Source organism: Zootoca vivipara, chromosome 3, assembly GCF_963506605.1.
Source record: "Zootoca vivipara chromosome 3, rZooViv1.1, whole genome shotgun sequence".
NCBI classification, from domain to species: Eukaryota; Metazoa; Chordata; class Lepidosauria; order Squamata; family Lacertidae; genus Zootoca; species Zootoca vivipara.
Window position 1 is genome coordinate 52,717,761 of NC_083278.1, and position 23,334 is coordinate 52,741,094.

Consider the following 23,334-nt stretch of genomic DNA (forward strand, 5'->3'; position numbering starts at 1 on the left):
TCAAAATGTGGTTTTTTAAAAGGGGAAATATGTTTTAGATAAGAAGATTATAGAAATTGTGGATGAACACAGGATGGAATTGTTTATTTATTCAGATTATCTGCAGTGTGACTGTGTGGGAACCTAGTTGTTAACCAGTCAGGTAAGGCCAATCATAACACATAAATTGAGGTGGTCTTTCAATCCACCCCTTTCTCTCCACCACACACCAAAGGGTGGGCAGGGAGGGTTTCCTGATCCACTCCTTCTTAGAGACTCACAACTATGAACAGATGTCACAGGTTAGCCCCAGACAACAAGGCCTGCAAATGCAGAAGATATAATTTCCCCCCGAGGAATACTATAATCATGTATGGTCTAAAAGAAAGTTATTAACTATGAACCCATGAATTTGGCATCCCCTCCAAACCTATGTCAACATTTTGAGCTAGTGTGATGTCCCAATCTTAGAGTTTTGTGCTGTCACCCATGAGTTTGAAACTGATGTTGCCCAGACTGGTGCTGTGGGGTGGTGTTCCTAGTGAGCACTCAGAAATCACCCTTGTCACATCTCTTTTGAACCTATGCCAAAGTTGGGAGCTGGAATTCAACAGCTTCTGAAGGGTGTCATGTTGTCTGTCCCTGGAATGGCCTGTGCCAGGATCATCCATCTACTGGCTGGCTTCTGGACCGGCACATCAACAGCTGGCTGTTTCTTGGATTGAAAGAGGAAGTTGTGAATTTAATCAATTTATTAGGATGGTAGTTGGAAGGGGCTTAATAATAATAACAATAACACTACAGTTTCAGTTGCTTAAAAGTAAAATGAAATAGAACATTGTGGTTTGTTTTTCTCCTTTCCACGGGCAATTCTGCCACACCTTTGCTTGTTTTCTAATGCAATCATTTGATCCAATTATTCACTAGATACCTTTGGTGCTACTAACACAGCAAAATCAATGCAGGAGGCAGCAGTTACGAGTTACAAGTCTCTGCAGCCACAGCAGGTGCTGTGATTCTCCAGTGGCTTGATTTCACACCTGGGGGCGCACTCCATTGTCTTTAGAGACAAATGGATGGCAGCAGCAGCAGCAACAACAGCTAATAAAGCTGAACGAAGCTGCAAACTCAGAAAACAGAAGATGTTTCTTTAAAGTAAATCTCATCCAACAAAAGTATTGATGTGCCAGCAGCTGTAACAGCAGCAGTAACAGAAGTTGCCTGCCCTCAATATTGCCTATCCTTCTTTTATTGTATCAACAGATATATTGTAGGTGGGTGCATCCAAATGTTAGGGGCTGTTATCCTTGAGCTGTGACCTCCCACTATTATCTGAAGCAGACCAAAGGTATTTTTCTTCTTTGCACTTTCCCCACCAAAGGGATGTGTCAGAAAAAAGGTCAGTTTTTAGCACAGAAGATCAAAGTAGTGTGAAGTGCCATCAAAAGATGGGGGAAGGACAAGCTTCTTCCTAGAGAACATAAGAGCCATCTAATTTGCTGTTCTTTTCCTTTTCAATTACATGACCTGATCTTATTCTTGGTTACAGCAGGGAGAAGTAGAACACTTCAAGAGAACTACCGGTAGCTTCTGGCAGGAGAATACATGGAAGAGTTCTCTTTCAGCCAAGTGCAAAGAAGACAGTGGCATGACCAGATGTAAGTGTGATCAAGGGACAAACAGATCTATCAATTTCATTTTTTCATTTTTCCAATCCTAAATTCAGTTCTAAACATTTTTGCAGCAATTTGCAATTTCTTTAAAAGTCCATGTGATTCCCTCCCCAGTCTTTCAGAGCAGATTTCTCCTAATATACAAATTGACTAAAAGAAACATTTTGGCAAGCCATATCCATTAATACAGGTCAGGCATCCCCAAACTTCGGCCCACCAGATGTTTTGGACTACAATTCCCATCATCCCTGACCACTGGTCCTGTTAGCTTGGGATCATGGGAGTTGTAGGCCAAAACATCTGGAGGGCCGCGGTTTGGGGATGCCCGATAGAGGTGGTGGGGATCCTTTGGTCCTTCAGATGTTGCCAAACTAAAGCTCCCATCATCCCTGGCCTGATGGGATTTGTAGTTCAGCTGCACCTGGAGCGCTAAGGGCTCCCCACTCCTGACTTAATATGATGCATTTTTGTACATTGTTTTCATGAATGTATGCATTTTTGTGAACTTTTTGTCTAATATATACATTTTTGCACATATTGGTTGGCAAATTGCAGCACAAAATTTTGAAATATGATTGTGTTTTGGTGCATATATGGGTTTGAAAAATGCAAATTAGACGGTTTCTCATTAGTATGCAAACAAAATCAAAATCCTGCCCTATTCCTAGTCAGATCAATATAATCTTATATTCCTTGAATATCATGCACTTAAAAGTCCCACTGTGTCTCATTAAGTCGATTAAAATGAAAAAAAAAAATGCTCAGATGTACCCTTTGTATATTTCTTTTCCAGTCGGAGCTTTGAGAAACCAAGACCACCTTATGAAGTGATGGAAAGATGTGTAGGTAGCCAAAGTGTTCTTAAACTATGTCACTGTTTAAGAAGAAGATGGCATGATTTATTACAACAGAACCAGGAGAGTAGGCAATATAGACACTGTCTGTCAGCTTATTCTAATTCACAGGGGGGTTATGAGGATAAAATGGAATGCAGACTCATGTACACCACCTTTAGCTCCCTGGAAGTTAAAAAAAAAGGTATTAAATTCTATGATAATAACTTATTTGGTTTCCGGAGACAAAATGTCAACTATAGTAAATGCCAAGTGCTTGGTGTATCAAGGGAGTTTCCCTATTCCATTGCTGTCCATGGATTGTGCTTTGGTTGTTTGTGGGTTGCGTTCCATGGTGCATTTTGGTTTTCACAATGGCCTCCCTTCTCTCCCCCTCTCATCCCACCAACCCAGAAGCTCATTCTCTCTCATGCTTCTGCAGTATGTTTTACGAGCGGAAAGAGCATGGTTGACAAATCTATCTCCCTTTAGTAGCTGTGATATTATACATTTGTCTGCCAAAGCAAGCTCACTTTTAATCTTCAGCCTAAGTAGTGAGGGAAGGGGGAAAGCATGCTAACTGACAAAAATATAAAGCTTGTTAGATAATGTGGGTAATATTGGCAACTGTGCTGGTTCCACTGTAATAAATCATGTCTTCTTATTAAGCAGTGAGTTATATTGTTTCAGATGAAAATACTCTGTTGCAGAGATTAAGACAGTTATGAGATCTTTGCACAGAGTTCCAAATTGAATGTTTATCCTGGTAAAGATTTTTGCCACTGCGTTAGAAATTCTAAGCTATGTCTAGTCATAAAGCCAGATGTTGTATGACAAACAGCTGAAAAACAGAACAAGAAGCTGCCTGTTATTTTATGGAAAGTCTTCAGAGCTTTGGGGCAACAATTCTGCCAAGATTTCAGAAGGAGAGTTAAGCATGTGCGTCATCCCCCTGCCCCCCCATCAGTGTGACTTAAAAGTGTTTCATGTCACATTTTGATTTGTCTTTTTGGGGGAGGAAAGTGTCTTTCATACCAGATATGCATCATCTCTCCCACTACCTACAATAAAGTACAAAGTTTTCTGTAATACTGAATATACACCAGGCACAATCCGACTAGAGTTACACTGCTTAAAGGCCCATTGACTTTACAATGACAAGGAAATCTCACCTGTTCAAATTAGTAGGCTGTAAAAGTGTTTTATTTTGGCCAGATAGTGTACGTGTGTTTCATGCATGAGGCTATGGTGCTGATTAAGTCAAAGAGTAAACAAATGCTGGCTCTGTGCTATTTCCAAATGCGTGCTTCTTAAATGTAATGAAAGCATCCCAAGTATTATTAAAGGGTACTGGTTTTGTAATCTCAGAAGAATTCTGCAGATTGATTTAAATTACTCATAGATATATACTGTAGTTACCAAACCTACTTAGCCAATCACTCATATGATGTGTATCTATCAGTTTCCTCTCCCCACCCCAACATAAGTGGATTGCTGAGAGGGGTTTGTTTGTGCTTATCTGAGAATTATATCTGGATTCCATAACGGTGTTTTAGGGTAAAGTAAAATCTATCCTACGCTGTTTCAAGGTGTTACCGTAATACATTCTACACTATTTCAGTCAGCCATGAACTACACTATTTCAGTCAGCCATGCACTTTTGCCTTCCCCCTTGTCCGCCTTTCAGCTAACAGTGCTTTTATATCACATCTTCAACTGATAGTTTGAACCACCATCAGTAAATGCAAGGGAATACTGGTCACATTAAAATCTTACAACTCCAATGCCCCTTTCACCTGCCCTGCCCCTCCTTGAGATGCAACTTTTCATACCACTGCCTTTGTATCCTCCTAGTTGAAATTCAGCTGTAACAGCGCAAGAGCTGCCAAATTCAGACTTCTAACCCACAAGGGACTTCATTAGTAGATGTCTTTTTCAGTTCAAAGATGGCACTTGAGAGTTTTAAAACTCTCTAGTTTACTAATTAGTTTACCTCCAAGGACTGTGTTTAACATTGTACAAACCACTTTTATATTATTATTGATGTGGGCATTTGCGCACAAATCCATTCAACTTGAAGTACTCCAGTCCCCAGATGTATTCAAGGACAAATGCATAAAAATAGCCCTTCGGTACATGAAAGAGAAGGGGCTTTCTAATCCATGAACTTTGCATTGAAACTTCCTTTCTGAGAATAGCACTTCTTTTCTTATTCAACAAAATAATGGCACCAACACAAATGATATCAGAATGGACATTTTGCACAAAAGTTCTGAAACATTCTGTATCGTTTTCAGGTTTTAAAATGATTAGCACGTTCCTCCTTTCACGTAAAGTTATACACTCAATGCCTGGTGGAATACTAATTGCAAACCTTTGGCGTGAAGTTACAGGTAGGTAGCCGTGTTGGTCTGAGTCGAAGCAAAATAAAGAAATTCCTTCAGTAGCACCTTACATTTTGGTATGAGCTTTCGTGTGCATGCACACTTCTTCAGATACCAGTGAAGTTCAGTTGATCAGATATGATTCTAGGGATTGTATGTCTTCCATGCTGATTGGGACTGTGTACTCAATCATGTCCTTTAGAAACTGTCCGTCTTGCAAAATGTCTATGGATACATATACGTGTGTGTGTGCCCATTCTAGCTCATAAAAGCAAGCCAGACAGGGCTGGACAAAGGCTCTGTGGGGCGGCGAATGCTTCCCTCTTGGAGGGAGCCTTTCCAGCAGTGGCGGAGCTTCATGCTCTGGCACAGGGGGGTGGAGAGCAGGCGGGGCAGGGCTGGCACACGTCCCGGGTGCGCGACGTGCCGCCCGCAGGGGTATGGTGTGCGTCCTGGCAGCGTGGCATGCTGCCTGCAGGGATGTGGTGCCCAGCGTGGGCAGGAGGGGGAGCAGCGATGGCACCCCACTGGGACCGCGCTGCCAGGGGTGGTGTGCTCCCCCCGCACTCCTCTTCCTCCATCAGTGCTTCCCAGGACCCCTTAAAAAGGTGGTTATCAAATCAGTTATTTTAAAAAATGTATCTTTGGACCTGGCCACTATGGCCAATTATCGCCCAGTCTCAAATCTTCCATTCCTAGGCAAGGTGATCAAGCGGGTGGTTGCAGAACAACTCTAGGCACACCTGGAGGATGCAGATTATTTGGACCCCTTCCAATTGGGCTTCAGGCCCCATCATGGCGCTATATGCTTCTTTATTCCCATAGTGCCTTATATTGGATCATCTGTCAGTTGTGCACATGATCGCAATGCATATTTCAGAAAGCAGGCACTCAGCAAAGAAATAGACTAAGTTACTGTAAACCAGGGAATCCCCTGAGACAATTGAAAGTTCCTTGAATTGAAAATACAATTGAAAATACAAGGAAGAGTCACCCAAGGGAAATAAGCCAGTGGGTCAAATTACAATAAATAAATCTCTCTGAGATTTGTGAGACTCCAATTATTACTGGAGACCCTTGATATTTGTAAAGATAACCAAAATCCAAAATACCTATATTTTTTAGGATTCAACAGCTTCTCTGTCTTGAGACCCATTTTACCCTATTATTCAGATGGTTAATCTCTTCTCATCTTCGAGGTGTGTGTGTATTCAATGCAGTCAAGGAGCTTTGACGACGGATAGGGCTACCTCACTGTACAAATCCTTTATTCAATGCTGTGAAAAAGGTTCAGGAAAGGCATTTTTGGTAATATGCAGAGTGCCCATCAGCAGTTCCCATTGACAGCCCCACACACCTTATTGCAATCATCTCATTAAATTGGGTTTGTAATTCATGCCATGTGAACAGATGGGCACAAATGCATCTTGCCAAGGAAGCACTTATGTTTCTAAAGTGTGAATACCTAGGGATACAATTCTTTGTGAGGATTAGATGGACAATTCTTTCTTAGTCCCACATTTTCACATTAAAGAAGGTATGGGAAACTTGGGCATTCAAACTTAAGTTTGGACTCACTTTAAAAAAGGGTTAGCTATTTTTCAGTCAGCATATTTTGGCTAGTACAATATCTTATCATTTACTATCCTATATAATAAAGTCCCTGTGTCTCTGCATCCAGATTCCGTGTGTCCCGTTTTCCGCGCTACTGAGCATGTGCCCCACGGACACAGGGATTGGACGCAGAGACTGGACGCACACAGAGCCGGGGGGGGGGGGCGGAATGCGGTTCTCTCTCCCTCAACGGCTTCCCCTCCAAACTGCCGTTCCCCGCCTCGCCTCCCGATTAATGGCGCGAGGGGAAGAGGGGAAGGGACCGTGAGGGATTGAGACGCGAGCGCGCGTTCCCCGCCGCTGCCGCCGCCGCCAGTACATTCGTGTCCCCGCCGCCGCCGGGGCATTTGTGTCCCCGCCGCCGCCGTTCCCCACCCCCACCCCATCGCCGCATCTCAACCCCTCCCCCCACCCGGCTTGTGGCGGGCTCAGCTCTGGGTAGGTTGGGAAAGGCGAGGAGAAGGAGGCTGCTTTCCCCCCTTTTTTCCTCTCCTACGCTCCCCCCGACGACCAGCAGCAAGCGGGCGTCACGCACACGCGCTCTCTCTCTCCCCCCCACCCCTCTGCCTACCGTTTCCCTCGCGGTGCAGGGTCAGAGGCAGACAGAAGCGGGGACAGTGCATGGGGGGGGAGGAAGAGCAGCCCGGGGGGGAGGAGATGTTTGACAGGGAGCAGGGAAGGAGGGGCGGGTGGCAGCCGCCCGCCGCCCGCCCCTGTTTCCCTGCTCCGTGAAGCATCTCCTCTGCTACCCCATGCCTCCGCTGCGTTCAGCAAGAAGCCGGTGGCAGCGGAGGGATGCTGCTCATTCTTCCCCGCTAACCCTTCGCAAAAGCAGGCTCGAGCCCAGGGGGGGGGCAGGAAGGAAAGAGGGCCCTGGCCGCCCCTACCTTCTCCCCTCCCCTGCCTAGGCATGGACGGCAGCAGCGGAGGAGGAGGAGGAGCAGCGACAGAGGAGCAGCGCCGGTGGCAGCCCAGGAGAGTCCCGGCACGTGTGGGTGGAGAAAAGAAGGGAGGGGGAGAGAGGGGGGAATGGGCGGGGGAAATTGCATGTTCTAGCACCCGTTAATTTAACGGGCTTCAAGATACTAGTTTCCCTATAAATCGCACACAGAGCAATAGGGGAGATTTAGTGCATGCATTTTTAACTACCCCAACATTGGAAAGGCTGCTCTTGCAGGAAAACAAGAGAAGCTAACCTTCTGAATTAAGTAAGATTCATCTCTTTCACAGGTGCTAACAAGTCTACAAATTCCATCCAATTCACCAAAATTATTTGCGAGCCCATGCGCTTAACCCCCCGGCCCAGGAGCCAGCCTGTAAATAAAGAGACATGACAATGATGTATGGGATAAAATGATGTATGGGATTATATTAGCAATACCTAGGTTTAGGACTGAGGAGACAGGAATACATTTTCTCCCTTTGAAAGAGTTCATTCTTGGGAAGCTCTGGTGATATCCCATATCTCCTCTCCATCCTTTGTTGCAATAACCATATTTCCTGTTGCAGAATGTTAATGTGATTGCCTCCAGAGGCCATTAGTGTCTCAGGTAAATTGCTGCACTTTGCAGTGGAACTTTCATGTAAGAGCTTTTTTCTTCTTCTATTGCATAGCATTTCCTGCAACCATTTCCTTGAGATTCAAGGAACAAAAATCCATTAGGTTTGCCCAAGGCATTTTGCTGCCTGAGGCAAGGGGGGGGGGAGAGGGAGGAATGGCACATGTCCATACCTATTCCAAACAGAGTAATGAATCCTACTTCACTTTTAGCAACAGGGCACTGTCTTGTCCCTGAGGAAAATCAGCAGGTTGAGGGCAAGGTGCATGAAACACAGCTTTCTTCATGAACATAAAAGGTATGGTGAGGGAGATCAGGAGGAAGAGCTGAGAGACCCCACTGCCCCCCCCTCCAGCATATGCATCTGACTCAGCCTGGTGGTAGGACTGGTTTAACTTTCATGTAACTTTTGTTTTATTCCTCAATATGTTTCTTCTGGGACCCAGGTGGCCCTGTGGGTTAAACCACTGAGCCTAGGGCTTGCTGATCAGAAGGTCGGCGGTTCGAATCCCTGTGACGGGGTGAGCTCCCGTTGCTTGGTCTCTGTTCCTGCCAACCTAGCAGTTTGAAAGCACGTCAAAATGCAAGGAGATAAATAGGAACCGCTACAGCGGGAAGGTAAACGGCGTTTCCGTGTGCTGCTCTGGTTTGCCAGAAGCGGCTTAGTCATGCTGGCCACATGACCTGGAAGCTATACGCTGGCTCCCTCGGCCAATAATGCGAGATGAGCACGCAACCCCAGAGTCGGTCACGACTGGACCTAATAGTCAGGGGTCCCTTTACCTTTTACGTTTCTTATGGCAGGATTGTGTGTGTTTTGCATGATATTTGGGGATTTCTCTCCTCTTTCCCACTTGTTGGATGCTTAGTTCAGGTCAATTATGGAAGCAGTTTCTTTGCCTAACATCTGCAGCAGAGTTTCTCCCTATGCCGAGGGAAGGGACAGAAGGGGCAGTCGCATAGACGTTATGTTGCACTGATCTCTGTGGAGCACACTTCCCACTCACCTTGCTTGCATAGAGTCACATCCTGGCCGGTGGGGTACCCTCAATATGTTGTTGCACACCAACTCCAGCAAGCATGGATAATTCTCAGGGATGCTGCTGGAGGGTACTGTGTTGGCTGCTGCTGCTGTAAGCACATATAACAATTTGCTCCATTGATACCTGTGGTATGCCATAGTTTAGTTCCTCATGTGCTTTGCACTTATACTGTGCTCTGTTACCTGGCTGATGCAGGCTAATCTGGTTTAAAATGTGCTTCCAGTTTCCAGTACTCTATAATAATAAAAAAACTTGCGCTAGCAAAAATTCGGCTAAAACAAATAGACTGCGCTTTGAGAACTAGGGCTTCAGGCAATAAATGTCAGATACGCGTGTGGTCTAGGCCTGGAATAAAATGACTTATTTCTTTTTAAAAAGTCATTACTGTTTTCACATTTCCTTCTCATTCCTTCATGACTTATTGTTTTGCAGCTTGTTTCATGCTTAAGATTAAAACTATGTTCTTCCAGTTAAGCTTATTTAGTGGGTAGGTAATGAAAGTTCTTGCAGTTCTTTTTGTAGACATATGCTTCCAATCTCTGTTTCACCTGCAGGCACATACAGTTTGATTTGGGGTCAGATGGTTTCTAAAGAGGCCTCTGCTGATCAACATTTATAGCATCTGAACTCTACCAGCATGAGTTTCTAAAATCTGCACTAATGGGAGGGCACTTATTCTTTTATGGTTTCAGAAATGGAGGAGGCAGTTCAGAGAGGCCAATGTGGAGAGAATTTCCTTTCATTAAAAGCATATGCTGTATCATTTTCCAGTCGAGGTCTTATAATCTAGTAAAGAAGAAATGGATCATTCGGATTTCACTGGGCTGAAATAATTATTTGCCACTTTGCAGAAGTGTCAGCTCTCTTGAAAGGGTTGTTGTTGCTTTTTTGTTTTTTGTAACCCAAACACAAAACTGAAGAAAGAACATATCTTTTGATTTAAGCAATATAAGAAAAGAATAATGATAAATAACCAATGCACAACAACAAATTAGATTTTCCCATCCTATGCCATTGCCTGACCTGCCAGAGATGAAGCAATGGCCCTAGGAATTGAGTTGCAACAATCAACATGTTCTAAGGTCCCTTGGTTCCCTCGCTTGCTGGGCAGACTGCAGAAGTAAATGCCATATGTAGGTGTTATGAAATTTTAATTATGGAGGTTAATTTTTTACTATTTTCATAGTGATTAATATATTTTTCTTAAACATATAAAGTCAGGGTCTGTCAACAATGCTCACCTGATAAACAGTTTGACAAACAAATGCAACTCCTTGAGTTCTGATCCTTGATAGACATTTCTGTTATTACACTACTTAAAACGCACACACACACACAGAGAGAGAGAGAGAGAGAGAGAAATATATAAAAAGGAAATATAATAGACAAATAGAAAGAGAACCTACCTAAGTGAAGCTGAAATAAAAATCTCACATATACACCATGTATTACCCCTGCTCCCCTTTCTCCTAATCTTCTTCTTTTCCAACTTTATTCTGCATACAACACTAACATCTCACTTCAAATGTAAAAAAAGATTCTACAACCTGAAAAAAGAGAAAGAGACAAGGCATGTACTTTTGTAAACCAAGAAAATATTTAATAAAAAATATCTTTAAAAACAATAGAAATACATCCCTGTTCTTCTAGATGAATCAGAAGCAAAGCAAATATAAACTTTGCTTTTTGTTTCCAAGACAAAACACCACCTCTATTTAAGAATTCCTCTGACTAGCTAGCTTGTTACATAACTTTATAAAAGTGGTGGGTGGGATGTGGGGGGTAAATTAATATCAATGGGGAAAATATAGTAAACTGGAATGTGAATTAAGAATGACTAATGGACCATGGCCGTGGTTAATCAGGACAGAGTATCCCCAAAGGTAAGGTCCCTTGTTAAATCCTATTTGTGCCAGGCAGAGACAATGACCACAAACTTTTGGCATTTCCCAAGTCTATACCATACTACTAGCCAATCTGCTAAGACCTGGGTATTTACATATGTGACCTCTTGAGCTGATGTCATGGTGTATCTATTAAGGTGAATGTAAGTTGAGCAGTTAGTCTGCAGAACAACCAGCCACTGTACACATTCAGAGCAGGCCTTAGGGTAGTGTGACCTATCAAAGATGTCTGCTCCACTATTGAACAGCTCTCATCACCAGAAAGTTCTTCCTGATGTTTGGTCGGAATCTCCTTTCTTGTAACTTGAAGCCATTGGTTTGAGTCCTATCCTCCAGAGCAGGAGAAAACAAGCTTGCTTTATCTTCCATGTGACAGCACTTTAGATATTGGAAGAAGGCTATCATATTTCCTCTCAGTCTCTTCCTATCCATGTTAAACATCCACAGCTCCTTCAACTGTCCCTCATAAGGCTTAGTTTCCAGACCCTTGATCATCTTGATTGCCTTCCTCTGCACACATTCCAGCATGTCAAAATCCTTCTTAAATTGTGGTGCCAGAATTGGACAAAGTAGTCCAGGTGTGGTCTGACCACGTTACCTTTGTTGTTGTTGCTCCTACATCACACTGTTGACTCATGTTAAGCTTCTGGTCTACTAAGACCCCTAGATCCTTTTCACATTTACTACTAGCAAGCCTTGCATCCTCATTTTAATTTTGTGTGTCTTGTTATTCCTGCCTAATGTGCACATTTTCCATGAGGCCTGGGGAAGGTGCACAATGGCTGGTTGTTATGTACATTAACAGCTCAGCTTGCATTCTTCTTAACATATATGGATATAAATTGCAATAGGGCAAGATGCCAACTGGATGCTGCACATTTGCTTGGTGTACTTTTACTAAATGCACAGAGCCTTTTTCACTGTAATATATTGTTTACAATATCCGTGGAACTTCCAGAGGATATTTTTCAGAAGAACAATAACAAAAGTGCCCTCAAGCTAACATAGAGGTTTCACATCCTGCATGAGAAAATCCCTGCAAACATTTCAAAAAATGATCTATTTGATTAATTTTCTCCTGATATCCTATTCATTTGGAAACCAAGGTTAGGACTGTAGCTTTCTGGTTTCTGAATGCAAAACTTGCATTCTCTCTAAAGGGACATGGGTCAGACTGAATTTCTAATTGGGAATATTAATAGCTTGGCCCTGGTTTTGAAAAGATTATCAATGATTTACTGAGGCTGGAAGGCATTTTCAAATGGCCCCCAACAGAGCTGCTTCCATTTAAAAGTAAATGTTTGATATAAAGGCTAGAATAGATTATTGACTAGCTGCCCATTCATCTTGCATGATATTATAAAATGGGAATCATTTGTCATTTGATTTGAGGAATTTTCGCCATGACCTTTGAGGATAAATCACAATATAATGTCAAAAATCTATTTCCAGCTTTCTCACAAATGAGCAATATAAAACTGGCCTATATGGACGTAAAGGAAAATATAGAGGTAGAACTTATAATGAAACTGGGAAACACCTAACTGATCCATACGACCCTCATACTCAAATCCAGCTCTGCCCCATCTCACACATGCCTGGACAAACAATAGGTAGTCAGAATTCACTGTGGCTCTCTTCCAAGTAGTTACCTTCCACCTTACGACATACTTCTATCCAGGTGGGTAAGGGCACCTTATCAGAACAGCTGCTCTCCTACTTCCTTGGAAGCTATTTTCTGTGAGCAGATCCCACCCCATGTAGATGGGAATTGCTTCCAAATCAGAGCTCATCATCCTTGGGTCCCCAGTCACTGTAAAACTGCAGTGGTGAGGGAAAATGGGAGTTGAGTTGTAACAACATCTGGGTTATTGGTCAAATACTAAATGATGGGACAGGTGTGCTATTGGTTAGGAAAGGATATCTTTCAATAAGCCTCCTAAAATATTTATCCCAGGTGGTATCTGTTGTCATTATGAGCTGTTGTTGCTTTAAAGAGCCAGTGTGGTGTAGTGGTTAAGAACGGTGGGCTCATAATCTGGTGAACTGGGTTCGCTTCCCCGCTCCTCCACATGCAGCTGCTGAGTGACCTTGGGCTAGTCACACTTCTCTGAAGTCTCTCGGCCTCACTGACCTCACAGAGTGTTTGTTGTGGGGGAAGAAGGGAAAGGCTGATTGTTAGCCGCTTTGAGACTCCTTAGGGTAGTGATATAAAGCAGGATATCACACCCAAACTCTTCTTAAAACTGCTGCTGTTGTTGTTTTCAACCAAGTTTTACTTCAGAGCAGACCCACTGATACTAATGAACATGGCTAAGTTAGGGCCATTCATTTAAATGGATCTACTCTGAGTAAACCTTAGGTGATTCTCTCACACACACACCTGGTTTTTTTTTAATAAGTTATACTATTGTAAATTGCTTTGAGGTGCCTCATGGTAAACAATTAACATATGAAAAAAATTGCCCATGGTTGTAGGACGGCCAGTTAAAATACAATTGCTAGGTTTTTATATCCTATGCTGGCATATATTTCTGCAATAGACTTTAGGCAATGATTTAGAATGATCATCCCTGTTGTGCAGATCTTCCCATTGACTAAACTGTATAGACCTTTCCTAGTCTCGTAAACTTAAAGTATGAAAAGAATATCCCACTATAAAATGTGTAGTAAGTTCATCAGATTGACATTCTATATATGCTTCTTTATTATGACCTGAGGATGTTCTTTCTTTTTACAGCAGTATGATTATTGTCATGAATCCAGCTTCTTATACCCATTTTTCTCATTTACAGTTCTGTTAATATGCAGTGACAGATTCCCCCCCCCCGAAATATGGAACAAGATTAGGAATTAGCCAGCCAATTCTGAAGTGGTGTTAAGTTTTTATTGTTAGAGGTCCCAATTTGCCCTTTCAGCTATTTTTAATACAGTTTCAGCAATGCAGTATTTGACAGCTGAATTCAGGTTCCAAGTTATAGTTTTAAGTATCTAGAATAATATCTTAGGTCAAACAGCTCCAGGAGCTCTAACTACATGTTAAACACAAGCTCACCTATTAGACACCCAAAAGTAAGATTTGTTTTCAGCTGTTTTATTTTTAAGAATTGGCACTTCAGGAGAGTGAAATTGCAGAAGAAGAAAGCTCAAAGTTGGGTCCCACTTAACCCATTTCCCCAGTTCAAATCACCCCAAACTGCTTGCCTTGGAATCCCACCATCCGATCAAGCCTCATGTGTCAAATTAACAAAACACAGCAATCCTTTACTAATTATATAATTACAATAGCCACAAAATCAGTACACAAAATAAGCCACAATAGCCAAGTATGTTTCAAACCCCTTCTTTCCCCCCAAGCTTAACCGTATCCATTATTTTCCCCAGCCAACATTTCTCTTGCCCCAACATGTAACTTCTAAAATTACCATTCTCTTCTAAAACCTTTGTATTGATTTGTCAGAGGCTACATGTGTGAATGTCGTACGCAGTGGGATTTGTGTGCCGGTGAGTGGTTGGGTTATGGAAAAGCAGATGGATGTGTTATTCTATCAGCTAAGTGATATGATACTTACATGATTGGAGTACATTATGTGTGCCTTCATCAGGTACAGGGAGCCCTTCCGATGTCATTGGACTCTAGCTCCCATCAGCCTCAGCTTAGAATGGCCAATGGTCAGGAAGTTGTAATCCAGTAACTCCAGAGTGCCACAAGTTTTCTATTCCCACTCTAAATGGATGGGCATGAAGAACAGGACCAAGTGCTTTTCTGTTTGCATTGCAGTACGATGAGTGCAAAGACCCAGGCACGTTCTCCTCTGCAATTTGATCATGGGTCTGTGCTTACACAATATGCACCATGGGAGCAGAGGCAAAATGTTACAAATAGTTCAGAGCTAGGGGACAACTGGCTGCATGTTTTGTTTCATTAGGTTCTTTCATCACCAAGTTGCTCGTCAAAGCAGTTGATAACCTGTGAGTGGAGTTTTGCGCTGTCCAAGGTCCTGCAGCATTATTAGCGGCGATGTGATTTCTGAGTACATTTTCGGTTCTGTGGACACATAAAATAGGCAGCCTAGTTATAAACCACTAAAGGGTGTCATGCAGAAGGATCTAGAATGCGCTATGCGAAAACTGCAGTAGATACTATTTCCATTACAGAGGAGATAATCAGAGGAAACTGTTCAGCCAAGAAGTAATACTGGCTGATATTCTAAGCAGTACTTTAATTACCAGAGTCTATGATAGAGCCTTAAAGAAAGATTGTCAAATGTGCCAGTAGTTAACCATCTCTAGAGGAAAAATAGTGAACATTCCAATTAGCTACCTGGACATTACTGAGGTGAACAGAATATTAAGAGTAAATGCATCAAAGGCATTATGAGGTTGCTTTGGATTATTATTATTTAAACAAAAAATTCCACCAGGAAAGGAGAAAAACTTAGGGCTGCTGTTTATTTTACATAGTGCATTTGAGTACAAGGGGTGTAGCCAGCTAAGTTCTACTCAGAGATGACTCGTTAGAATGAATGGGCCTGAATTAGTTATTTCTATTAAATTCAGTGCTCCGAATATGATGAATGTTGGATGTGACCCAAAGTACAAAATCCTTGTGTCAGTGACATATTTAAATGGATACCTTTCTTGGCAAACTATATGAAAATAATGGACCCAATCGCTTCCTAGTTACCACTTGTATGTCTTCTGCTAGGAAAAGCAGAAATTTAAACCCCAATGGGGATGTGCTCAATGAATGTGTGGTGGATGTATTTTAGTACCCGAAGAACAATTAGGAATAGCCTTGAAGATGAAGGAGAAAAGATTCCTGCTTTAAAATAGCAGGACAGTCCTAAAATTTCTGGCAGGATACTTCTCTTGAGGATTTTAGGCAAGAAATGTAACAGTCACATAACCACTGACTACAGCTGGCAACTTTTTTTGCAGGGTGGTGGCGGCTAATATTGTAGATTACTCATAGTAAAGAACTAGTAATATGATGGTTTCACAAAGATCTGCGACACCTACACATGAGTAGAACATCCTTAGTCATGGCTTGGAGCCCTCACATGAATAATATGAACAAATATGGTCTAGCACAGGCATCCCCAAACTGCGGCCCTCCAGATGTTTTGGCCTACAACTCCCATGATCCCTAGCTAACAGGACCAGTGGTCGGGGAGGATGGGAATTGTAGTCCAAAACATCTGGAGGGCCGAAGTCTAGCACATCAATGGAAAAGTTGACCTAAGAAATGAAAGACAGAAATAATTCAAGAAACACAGTAGACAAATTTCAAGTGACTTGGTTCACCTTTATTGCATATGTGGCACACACAAAAACATGCTTGGCAACCACCTTCCATACACTGACATCTGTGGAAAGGCTGTACAAGATAAACCCAATGGAAAAAGAGAACAAGGACCATCAACAAAAAATCAACTTTTCCCAATGACATATGCTCTTATCTTTTGTTTCTTTGTAATGTGGTTATGTGCTGTTTTATGTTATACTAATATTTACATACCCAAAATGAAATGAAATATTGGGGTGGGGGGTAGGGGGAGTCACCATAGCTGTCTTGAATGTGCAACTTTCCTGAGGTGTGTATTTCATAGCACCATAGATGTGGAAAGTATTCCAGCCCAGCTCCTTGTTCTATGCTGGATCTGTAATGCAGGATGCTGCATCCTTGACAGATGGCTGTCCAGATTCCGCTTAAATACCTCTAGGGAATGAGAGTCCACAACCTCCCAAGCAGTCTCTTCCTCTGTCAAAAAGCTCTTACCGTTAGAAAGTTTAATGTTTCACCTCGTTTTGCCCTCTGGCCCTGGAGCTATGACAGCCCTCAGATACTTGAAGATCACTATTCTGTCTTTTCTTATTTCCATGCTGAAGTCACATTCCCATGATGAGAGCTGTTATCTAACAGGTTTGTGTAACTACTTGGGCTGTATACATTTCCCCTGTGACCCCAATTTGGGAGTTCCCAATCAGGCTGACCAGCTGAAGGACAACCTGGGCACCACCAGCCCTGCCCTTGATCAGGCCCCAAATTAGTTTGGAGGCTGGACTAATGTTTAATTAGGTTTCAAAAAACAATCCTAATTAAACATATGTGTACATATGTCCATGCTACACCACCTTGTCCTGGGAAGGTGCAGCCAGTGATCAGGGTAGGTCTTAGCCTTTCCACTCAATACCTAGCAGGGGTACCAACTCCTGAGGGTGATGTCAGCCCCCCCCCCCAGTCTCCCTTACAAATTAGCACCTATGATACCTGGGCCACCCAACCCCTCCTGTCCCTGGTTGCCAGTACCAGACTTTTCTAATGCTTGAGCCCCTTTAAATATGCCCAATTTGGCTCCGGCCTCAGCGGAATCCATTGCACAGTCTTAGCAGATGCACTGTGTGAAAAATGATTATATTGAGAATACCTTTTACCTCTACTCTTCAAAGACACCGGTTTCAACCTGCAGCTATGCTATAAGGGTGGGGACACAAAGTGCTGTTGTAAAGAGATGAACACCTTATCCATTCTCTAGTAATTTCCAGATTAGGTTACTGTAACATGGGGCTGCCTTTGAAGACTATTGGGAAATTGTACATAACCCCAAATACAAGTACTGTGTCCTAATACTGGCAGTCCTAACCAGTACTGGCTGTTGGGAACTTGTCTTGTCATCTTATTTGCCTCCTGTTTCATTTCTGAGCACATTTCAAGGTGCTGGGGCTTATGTAGTCAAAGAGAGCTCTCTTATGAAAATAGCTATAGAGCAGGGATGGGGAACCTGTAATCCTCAATATATTTATGGGACTTCAACTCCCATCAGCCCTGATGACTGGCCGTTTTGGCAAGAGCTGATGGGAGCTGGAGCCCAACAACATTTGGAGGCTGACAGGTTCCACACTCCTGCCTCAAAGTATCTCAGTGGAGAGTCAAACACATTTAAAGGAGCATATTGACAATCCTGATGGGGAAAAGGAATAGTCACACCTTTCCCTAAACATCACTGCTTCATATCCAGTTTCTAGTCCTATCTGTGATTTTGTTCAAAGAAAAGTCATAGCAATTCAGTATTTCAGTGCAAACATTTTGAATTATACACCTATTTTATGCAACGTAGTCTAATATACACATCTTTGCAAAAGGAGTTCCCCATTTTTGTACGCTATTTTCACAAATATGTGCATTTCTAGGCACACATTACCTTAGTGTATACATATTTGTGCACATTGTTTGACTGGAGAACTGCATTGCAAAATTCAGAGATGCACTGATGTTTCAGTTCCCACATGGTTTTGGAAAGTGCAAATTAGGCAGGTTTGCCTATAGGTGTGAACTGAATCAAATTGCGCCCCCCTCCTGCTTCCAGGCAAGCATGGCTAGCATTGCCACCTTCTTTTTTGCTCATGCAAGCCTTTCCTGTTTTCATAACCTTTTCCAATGTGTTTGCTGATATTGAGTGATAATGACCTCTAATTCTGTTATTGTGACATTTGTGTTTCCTAATTACTTGCTAACTACTTTTCATTCTGTACAACAAATGATAAATATGTTTTGCCTCGCAAGCACAACTTCCATTTGCCTTCCTCCCCTTGCAATTTATTCTATACTACTGCAGGCTGAGTTTGTTTACTCTAACACTGTTTTTATTATCCTTGTCCAAGATGACTTTATGATTATGAGTTCCCCTGGAGTCTGTTCTGGGTTCTTTGTTGCTTGCCTGCATTCCCCTGCATTGCTTTAAGTCATAATGCCTCACAATATGGAGCTTCCGAATGGACTGCTTGTAAACAGTATATAGGTTTATTTCTCCTTACAGGGGCTTACCCTGACATTTCTGCTTTAGATGCTGATTCAGTGGCAAAGACCAAACTCAAGCAGATCACAGAAAATAATTATCACTGACATTCCAGAACGCCAGTTAAGCTCCACAGTACCTGCAGACAAGCCAATTACTTGTCTTTATCTGTTCCTGCTTGAAATGCTTTTTGGACTGATCACTGAAGGTGCGCTACGTAAACCCCATGCAGTGGCCATATGTTCAACATCAAAGTTCTGTTAATTTCTTGTTCATTGGTGATGATATTTTACAATCTGTTTTAATGAAGATCTTATCCGGGCGATTTGTAAAACTATGGGCTTTTTGTTTATCTTATCCTTGATCCTTTGGAAGCAATGCTGTTTTTTCTCTCTGCATGCAATACACCAAGGGTAGGCAACCTAAGGCCCGTGGGCCGGATGCGGCCATGCTTCTCAATCTGGCCCACGGACGGTCTGGGAATCAGCGTGTTTTTACATGAGTAGAATGTGTCCCTTTATTTAAAATACATCTCTGGGTTATTTGTGGGGCATAGGAATTCGTTCTCCCCCCCCCCAAAAAATAGCCTGGCCCACCACATGATCTGAGGGACGGTGGACCGGCCCACGGCTAAAAAAGGTGGCTAATCCCTGCAATACACGGAGGGGTAGCTTTGCTGAAGTGTGGACAGAATAGACTCCCTGTCCTCCCTCCTAGAACTCCCTCCTAGAACATAACCTAGGCTGCTCAGGTCCTGTGATAACACTAATGTGGTGGTAATCCTCTGTGATACCTAGACCAACATTAGCTTAAACAGCTGTGGCTCGTCCTGCCTCACTTTGAGGAAATCAACTGCTCCAACATATTTAATTGGGAAGAACAGAGCATATTCTTAGTGTGTTTCATTCAGACCAAAATATAAGCTACACATAGCAGGGGCGTTCCGAGGTGGGGGGGGGCGGTCCACCCCAGGTGACATTCCAAAGGGGTGTGACAAAATGCTGACCCCCAATCGCCATGGTGAGCAAAGAGTCCATAAATACTCATGCTTCCTCTTCCTCCTTTTTTGTACTTATGAGGGAAAAATAAAGCTTTCACTGACAATTTTTAACCAATATTAGTCCTTTGCGATGTTCAAACTCAGGGAAACGTGGTTTGCTTAGTGAGAACTAAAGATGTATCAACATAACTCAGGTTTGATATTCATTTGTACTTTCATATGGTATTTTCAATTCCTCTGCAACCGGTTTATTTGTACTGTACAAGTCTTTCTTTCATCTTGTCACCCACCTATGTATCTCATAATGCACAATAGACACACATATCTTGCCTATAAACATATATTTACAAATCAGTAAATCCCTGTGTGCTCCTTTCAAAGTTAATGGATTTTGCTGCGAGTCTTGTGGTACCTTTAAGACAAATAAAAAAATTCCTTCAGTAGCACCTTAAAGACCAACTAAGTTTTTATTTTGGTATGAGCTTTTTTATTTTGCATGCACACGAAAGCTCATACCAAAATAAAAACTTAGTTGGTCTTTAAGGTGCTACTGAAGGAATTTTTTTATTTTACTTCGATCCAGACCAACACGGCTACCTACCTGTAACCAGAACTTTAAGACAAAGTTAATGAAATGGCTAAAGGCCCATCACAAAGCGACTGCAATTCTAACCATGTCCATTCAGAAGTCCCGTTGAATTCAGTGGGGGTTACGCACAAGGAAGCGGGGGGGGGGGGTAGGATTGCAACCTGTTATGCCATTCTGTATCTGCCCCTGCCCCCCCCATCAGCGGTGCATCAGGGAGGGACAATTGAACATCATGTTGATATTTCATTGTTTTTGTCCTGGATTGTATGCATTAGTTGTTATGCTATATAGTCACATCTTTTTTTAATTCTAACCTTTATTTCATGAATGTGTATTTAATTCACAAAATAAATTTGTGTGCCTGCTGAGACATAACACTGAAGCAGATTTATGTTTCAAATACTGGGATTGTCTGAAAGTGGGGCAAGATTTCAAAACAAAGATTTACAGGTTGGATGTGAATCCAGATGTTTCCCCTCCCCATTGAGGAGCATAGGTAACAAAAGAGATCACTTATTTCCATTTGAAAAGAACAATAATGAATGGTGTATTTCATTGGTTTTTAAAATTCACAGTAGGAAGCAGATTAAGGCTGCAATCACAACTCTCTTTTTGTGCTTTTTGGGGGGGGGGGGCAAGCAGTGGGTCTTCTAAATACATATTGTTAATATTTCAGCCTGAACACATATAGGCTGCTTATAAAGATTCCTCTGACATCCCTGGTGAGAACAAGCCAGAATCAAGCTCCGGCTTCAGCTACTGGCTTGTTCTGAAACCATAGTTTAAACAAACCACAGTTCCCCAAGTACAGCCATCATGGGGAATTGTGGTTCATCTAAGACAATAAGTGAATGCTTCTGAACTTCTCTTGGATGTGAAAAAGGAGGGGAGAAGCAGTGAGAGAGGAAGAATGAATGTGCAAGTCCAAAGCTCTTTATAGACCATTAGCATAGCAGGAAAACATGGTTTTCCACTGTATCTAAATCAGTCTAAGCATCTATGGAATATATATACAAACAAATGCCTTAGATAAATTAAATGGTGTAGATAAGTGGCTTTTCTGCCTATTCACTAAACCTTCATAGCGATTCAGATTTCTTCTTTTCTTTTGCTATTATTTTTGGTTTTCTTTGATTTACTTTCATACTGATTGTTGCATTTTATCATACATTGCATGCGGAATTAAAATACAGATTTTTATTTTTATTTTAAGCATGGAAAATCCTCTGTGCTACTGTTGAACCTTTTGTTTTAATCTTTTCATGTTCTGTTATTTCTCCTTTTGTATAGAAATTAACACTGTTTCAGGCTAAAAACAATGAGATCATCGAAAACATCTTATTAGGCTTTATCATGCCCATTATGCACAATGCCCCAAATAACATACTGAGACGCTAATCCACTGGCCTTTCAGCTAAACGGCTACTCCAATAATCACCTTGAGGCAATGCTGACTTAACGCCATAATTATAAGGAATCAAAGAATGATTACAAGCCTTTCCCTCTCTCTAATTTCCTATCCTCAATTCCCTTGTCTGCACTTCTGTTTTCCTCTAGAGCTCATTGCCAGTGCTCAATAATATCCGTTTGTACCAGAAAAAGGATGAAATACTTATTCATGCTACTGAATGATCAACATCTCTGCACAACAGTTTGATGGCCAATTATCTTGGCTCAGTCCCATTTTTTATAAAAAAAAAGCAGTAAATGTTAATTATGACTTCTCTGGCAAGTGCTCCTCATAAGATTCAATTCCTGAGCAGCCAAGAATAATGAAGGATGAAATTCTCCACACTGTACTGCAGCAGTCTTCCAAAAGAAAGTGATCTCAATCCAGGATGGGAGTTCTTTTCCCAGAAGCAAGCAGAGCTCCTTGCAGGATCAGGAGCCCAACGAGTCTGACTTCTGCATGTACGGATACCATTTAGGGGTGCGAACAAAAAATGAATTAGTGAACAGATGGTTGGTGTGATGATCTATAACAGCATAAGCCACACACTGCATGAGGTATAGAGGAGACTGAATGTACATTCCTCTTTCCAGCTCTGTTCTACATCAAAGAGAGGGCAGGTTCAAATCTCCAATGCTTTTCAAAGAGCTGGTCAGCACTGGCAAATCTGACAGCAACAAGCATCCCTTGGACAGGTAGGCAGATGTAGATTTGTGCTCGCAGCAGCTCATGCCCACTCTACTGTTTTGCATGTGGATTTTCTGCATCAAGGAAAATGCTCTTTGTACAGACTTCTGCCTGCATGCTATGGAACATAAGCAAGTCACTCTGACTTTCCTCAATAAAAGAAGCTTCCTCAACCCCTCTTCTCACTTCGACCATTAAAAAAAGCAAGGAAGTTATGAAACATAACCAAGGGAGAATTTGCACAAAGCTAAAAGCAGGGGTTCCAACTTGAATAAAATATTGTGGGGGCCCAGGTAAGCCTTGCCCCACATAATCGAAAACATGATGCAGTGCACCCCCACCATTTGAATGGGAATACCCATTAACTTTCTGGGGACACGGCCCCCTCAAATATTTTATTGTGGTTGACTCCTGTGGCTAATAGGACTAATAGAGGACTCAGCTACGTTAGTCAAAAAGCAACGCTTTTAATGTGTTATAAACATGCAACACCAGATGGCACCAGAGAGCAAAAAAAAATCTAAGTGATTTTTACATAGCGTTTTTTCTTTTGTTATAACGACTTAATGGCTGGTTTATTTATAGTGTCCCCCCCCCCCCCCCCCCGTGTGAAGAGCCAACCAGAGCTGAAGAGAGCAAAATGCCATCTAGGCTAGTCGCCTACCTCAAGTCTTTTCACCCAGAGCCCCCTTCTCCTCCCCACAGATCAATCCAAACAGATCGCAGTGTGTTGCAACCATAGTGTAAGTGCATGACATTTACAGAACAAGTACAAGAGAAGAAATACATGGTACTATGTTGAGAAAACTCTAGAAAACAC

At 42.2% G+C, this 23,334-nt stretch overlaps 1 long non-coding RNA gene across 1 annotated transcript; it reads left to right on the top strand.

Moving 5' to 3' along the window:
- The first annotated feature begins 313 nt into the window (after positions 1-313).
- On the top strand, positions 314-23,099 carry LOC132591127 (uncharacterized). The gene is made up of 3 exons (XR_004692206.2): positions 314-1,637; positions 2,446-2,494; positions 22,421-23,099. It is a non-coding gene; the product is annotated as an uncharacterized LOC132591127 (long non-coding RNA).
- The last annotated feature ends 235 nt before the right edge of the window (positions 23,100-23,334 follow it).